The sequence below is a fragment of the Triticum urartu genome, chromosome 6, assembly GCF_003073215.2.
Source record: "Triticum urartu cultivar G1812 chromosome 6, Tu2.1, whole genome shotgun sequence".
Classification (NCBI taxonomy): domain Eukaryota; kingdom Viridiplantae; phylum Streptophyta; class Magnoliopsida; order Poales; family Poaceae; genus Triticum; species Triticum urartu.
Genome location: NC_053027.1, coordinates 240671039 through 240677038, shown reverse-complemented (window position 1 = coordinate 240677038; position 6000 = coordinate 240671039).

Sequence of the window (6000 nt, the reverse complement as noted above, 5' to 3'; positions counted from 1 at the left end):
GGCGGATGCGAGGAGAGGCTCAGCGGGCTCGGGGAGGTGTCGGAGAGGGCGCAAGGTTGTCGGCGATCTCGGCGGCCGAAGGAAGAAGAAGAGGGCGATGCAGGCGCTGTGGTGCGTCCCCAGTTGCGTGGGGTGTCGAGGAGGAAGACGGAGCCGAGGCGGTTCTCTTGGACACGCTGGATGGACTAGGGAGGGCCGGTGGCCGCGGTGGCAGTGGACGGCGGCGACGGAGGCACTCGGGCACGTTCGGGAGAGAGGGCTAGAGTCCGAGGGAGATAGCAGAGAGAGAGGGAGAGGAGAGAGGGGCTTCGAGGCGTCTCTAGGCGCGGGATTGGGTTGACGAGGAGCGCGACACGGCGAAGCAGGAGGTGGCGCGGTCGGGTGCGTGCGCTGGCTGACAGTGACCGCAAGGTTAAAGACAACCTTGCCCCTGGTGGGCTGGGCCAACAGTGCCAGGCCAGCTGGGCTGCCAGGTAAGGCCAGGTAAGTTTTTGTCCTTTCTACTTCTTTCTGTTTTTGTTTTCTATTTTTGTTTTTCTGTTTTGAATTAGTAAAAATACTAATCCATTTTGTAAAATCCTGAAAATAATGGTGGGCACTGTTTGGATTATTTCCGACAACCCAAAACTAGTTTCAGAATTATTAGAGAATTTAAAAATATTTATAGCATTTAAATGCTCCAATTCAAATACGATATGAGTTAATTCAAAGATCCAGAATGTCCTGGAAATATATTCATCATTTTTGGCACAGGTTTTCACCTTTATCAGAAATCATGAACATTTTCAAAGGGCATTTTGGGTTCTTTGAAATAGTTTTGGATTGAACCTAGTTGAGTTCCATTTGGTGCTAGGGTTTGAACATCCCCATTTCAAGTTTAAGTGAAATTTAAACATGATGCAAACACTCTAATGCATGCACTGACTAGGGTTGTGACAACTCACACCCACTAATCAAGAATCTCGTCCCAAGATTCAAGACGTGAGGTAAGAAGACAGAGGGGGCACAAGGACGACACGATCTTCATGATCCAATTTTCCCTCTCGGAGATGTTGATTCATTGCTCATATTGATCTTGACATCTTTTCTTTCGAGATCTTCACCCAACACGAAAAGGAAAAGAGAGGGAAGCTCTACAGGATTCAATCCTCACGAAGATCAAGCAAATCATGATCAACTCACGGAATGAGATGTTGAAACATCTCGAGTTGAGACACAAAACACATCAAGAGGGATGGAAGAACAAACGACAAGGTTTGATTTGGTGGGCAACAATCCCATGCTTAGAGAGATCGTGGATGGTGTTAAGGTGGCGAGGAAATAATTACAATGATTCCATAATGGGGCACCTTAGAATAGATGACTCGTAGAATTATTCCCTTAAGTGGCAAAAAGAATTACTTTTGATATAACAACCATTGAAACTCCTTATACCAGCCTAAGGCAATCACAATCGATCATTTGAAGGAGTTCAAAAGAATGACATACTCGACTAGCATGGATGATGTGGACTTCCTTGTTGAAGACAACGCAATGGATGATTTTTCTTATCATCGGAAATGGATGGGACCCATGGTAAGTCCACTTTTGAAGATGATCCCGAACAACAACTACTGAGGTGCAAGCTGGGAACAAAATGCAAATGTTGGGAATGATTCTGGTAACTGGGGAAGAACTCAACAGTCGAGAGTGAGTCCACTGTTTGAAAAGGTTATAACATAACTGAGGAAACAGGAAGCAAATCCCAGTTAACGCCAACGGTAAAACCTAGTGCTTGCGCGTGCTCTCTAGAACTTGAGCATCTCCATATTCATCAAGGTTTTACCAATATCCGTGTCAAGGATCCTGGCAACACAACATACCACCATGATGAATGGTGATGGATGATGCAGATGCAAAGGAAGATAACACTTTCTCAGATTTCACCTTAGCGAGGCAAAGGGGACAGAAACTGGATAATCGACGGAGAGACATTTAGCACTCCTCTTCTAATGTTCTCCTTGATGTGCTAGCGCAACCCATTTATTAAAATGATTTGGTACCTAGGACATCAAGTAAAAGGTCGGACTTCGGGAGCACAAAAATCCATAAGGAACAACTATTGGAGTAATCCCTACGAAATCCTTATGGGGAGGTAGCCAACTTCTTCAATCAAGATACTACAATAATAGGTCTTCCGGCTGGGTGTGTCAGCCACAACATCCACTTTACCGGGTTACAGAGGGACCAATATTGTAGCTCTTGGAAGACGTTCCAACCATCATATCCGCGTGAGATTCAGATATGGTTGGTAACAGGATATTCCAGAGTCACTGATACTAGAAGAAAATGAAAGTTTGCAACACAAATCGACAAGACGATGTTGCGAGATTCTCGGGAAAAGAACTATGGTAGTAAGCTCCAAAACATGAGCTGGTTCTGCTACACACATATGAACATGTTGTCCAAGAGAAGCATGACCACATAATAGTCTTATAATAAAACACTACCGAGTTCTGGTTGGGAAGCATCATTGAGGATAACGGAATCTTGTACAAATCCGTCTGGTACCTTCAGGACTAGCACTTAGAAATTATTATCCTTGAACAAATCAATCAGTGGCTTGGTGTGCTAGGGATACATATAGAATGAAGGTTGCAAGTCTCCAAACCACATAATACTTCGCACGTATGCATGACCGATTTGGGATGATTCCAAAAGAAGCAGCATTGACTTTCTCGAATCCACGGCGGCAACTTGCATCAGATGCACATGAATTAGAGGAAGTCACATCTTTCATCCGGACATATGCTTCATGAACAGAACACGAGGGCAATGCTTATAAAGTTTCCAACACTAACTGGATGTTCAACACGAATCATGGAGAAGTTAAAAATGTTGCAGATGGGTTCAATAACAATTCATCTAGGTTTCCATGTAGATGGAATTCCATAATTATGTGAACAAGTCATAGCATTGGTCAGACCCAAAAGATATAATGGTGTATGCTCGAGGAATCAACCACGAGTAAGAAAACATTAAGAATATCATTGGTTCTGATTTGATTTAACGATAACCCATACTCAAATCAAAGATTGGATAAGATGATAGGTCCATTAACTGATCACGATGGTCAATCGATGAAAATACCAGCTTCCTTCAACACACATACAAGATATCCCTTAGTGATGAGCTAGGCCGGACATGCTTTTATCTTCCAACTCTCCAAGTTGTTGTTTAGCTTAACCAACTAGCTCAGGGGTATGCAACACAGATTCTTGGAGAAGCTTTGGTTACAATAAACCAACTCGATCACGAGCTCAACATAGCGGTCAGGGGACAACCTAGTGATACTTCCAAGAAGATATTTGGAAAATCACAACCCACCGATATGTTATTAAGCTCGAGAACAATCTTGCTTTTCAGGGCAAGATGATATGATCAACATAGCAGGTCTTTAACAAAAACCTAACTCATTGATCAAAGAGTGCACCAGAAATAAGGACTAGGTAGCACAACCAATCTTAGGATGATGATTAAATAACCAGCACGCTAAGAGTGAGAGTTTGTCCATTTACTACCAAGCAACGAGTTGCTCGGAGTATTGATTTCACACATCACAATTCACTTGTCGGCATTCCGGTTACAACAACACGAGGACCGAGGAAGGAATGATGATGGTCAGAAGTATCACTGCATCAAGAATTCATAAGAGATGGTGCAATTCCTATGATATTCTTGACAAAATATGGTAATACTTGAGGGTAGAACAGATCAAAGGCTGGATTGGCAATTTGATCTGCGGAATACAATTGCTTTGACCCAATCCTAGATATGGATGAGGTACGGGAGTTTGTTTCTCCTAGTCATTCTAAAATAGAACGGCTCGACGGACCACAAGAATAATAGGCACCAACGAACGAATGCTCGCATACTCTTGACTATCAATTGATAGATGAAGGTCGGAATATAACGGAAGGGGGACAACTCAAAGGAACATATAACTTTCTGAGTTGTGGATGCATAGATTAGTATGTCGAACGAGTTCAACATATTTCTTCCGGATAACCCATGCAGAAAGGTAGAACTGGCAGAATCACAATTATGAATGGAGAAGTCCTTAGGAGTACCCTAATGGTGATCTTTTGGTTCAAAGAACTTCTGCCTTAATGGTTCATGGTATTTGGAAGAAGGAAATACCACGGACCTCGAGGACTATCACAAGGGTTACTAATATCCTAAAGGAACTAGCAACACTATCAACATGAGGTAAGTAGGGTGAATCTCGGGTTCAAGAACCTAGGAATAGAATACCTACTATTAAGTAGCATCACGGAATGCTTTTGGGAATGATAGCCAGAATCATCACACCGGGAACACAAAACATGGCTAGTTTACTAGGTAATCTCCTAAGACACCTAGGTTGTAATAATAACTCGAACATATATGTCGAGGCAACAGAGTACCTCAACTCATTGATTAGTGTGATTAATCTGGCCTAAATGGACATCAGGAACAAGAGGAAGGGATTTGCAAATGCATCAGACTATTTATAGACATGGGATGACTCGGATAGCATAACAGCTGTAAATGCTCAAAAAGATTTGAGACATCCTGCAAAATAGTGGCATGCCACTCAGCATCACAATATCAAGGTTCTGAGGCCAGCTATGAATATACGAAAGTAGTTGGAACTGAATTGAGGCTTGAACTCAACAATCCTAGGCAACTACGGTTTTGGTAACACGTCATCCTGAGAGATAGAAGAGAAGCCTAGTTCTTAATCCTCGTAGAAAAGAAGAGGTTAACTCAGATCAGAAGGTCATGAGGATAAGGAGTAAAAGAGCCTTACATTCCCATCCACAATAAATTCCTTATATAACTAAAGCATTTCTAGACACGACTTCGACCAGCTTGGCTTGGTAATCCTATAGGCAGTCAGGCTCTGATACCAACGCCGTTAGGACCCCGATTCCAAGTCACATCGATCTAGCCGGTAACACCTCATATCACTTTGCGGCCTCACGCACGATATTCCCACAGGTGTCGCCTTACCATGGCCCGGGACCGTTTGTGCCTTTTGGCTCACGTAAATGATAGTGTCGCTAGCATCCATATGACAGAGAACCCGGTCCGACATGACTAGTCGTGAACCCAAAGTGGCACTAACTTACGGGGACAGGCATAAATGAATCAACATCGAGCATGTCGGTCAGCAACGTGTGAATCCGGGCTGTAGCACTGTGCTAACAGGACTCTGGTGAACTGGGCTGTAGCAGGATAGGCAGGACTCCGGATGTCACCATGTGACATTTCCCCGAAGGGACAGACACAAGAATGAAGTGAATCACATGCCGGCCAGTCAAGTGTTCCAGAGCAATAGTGCTGGGCTAGCAGGACTCTGGTGAGCCGGGCTGTAGCGGACTACTATGGCTCATGGAAGCACAAGACTACATTTCCCCATAAGAGAGGCTACCAAGGATAAACAACTAGGTTGTCGGATCCCACACATACCAAGCATTTCAATCATACACACAATATGCTCAATATGTGCAATACAACATGGCATCACAACAAGACTCTATGACTCAGAGTATCTATTCATTAGGCTCCGAGGAGAGAGATATTACAAACATGGGTCTCATGACCCAACAATCATATCATACAAGTCAAAGCACATGCGGAAGCTTAACTTGTCTGAGTACAGACAGCTAAAAATGAAAAAGGCTGAGGAGCCTGACAATCTACAAGACCCTCCCAGGGGTACAAGATCATAGCTGAGGTAAATAGCTAAACGTCGAAGTCAACGTGGAACTAATAGCGAGACTGAAGTCTCTCTGCAAAACATAAAATAAGCAAACGTGAGTACAAATGTACCCAGCAAGACTTACATCAGAACTAACAACATATGCATCGGTATCAATAAAGGGGGTGGTGGAGTTTGACTGCAGCATGCCAGCATTGACTCAGTGGCTATCCTATACTACGACTGCGAGTAACTCTTTTGGGGTGGCACACACG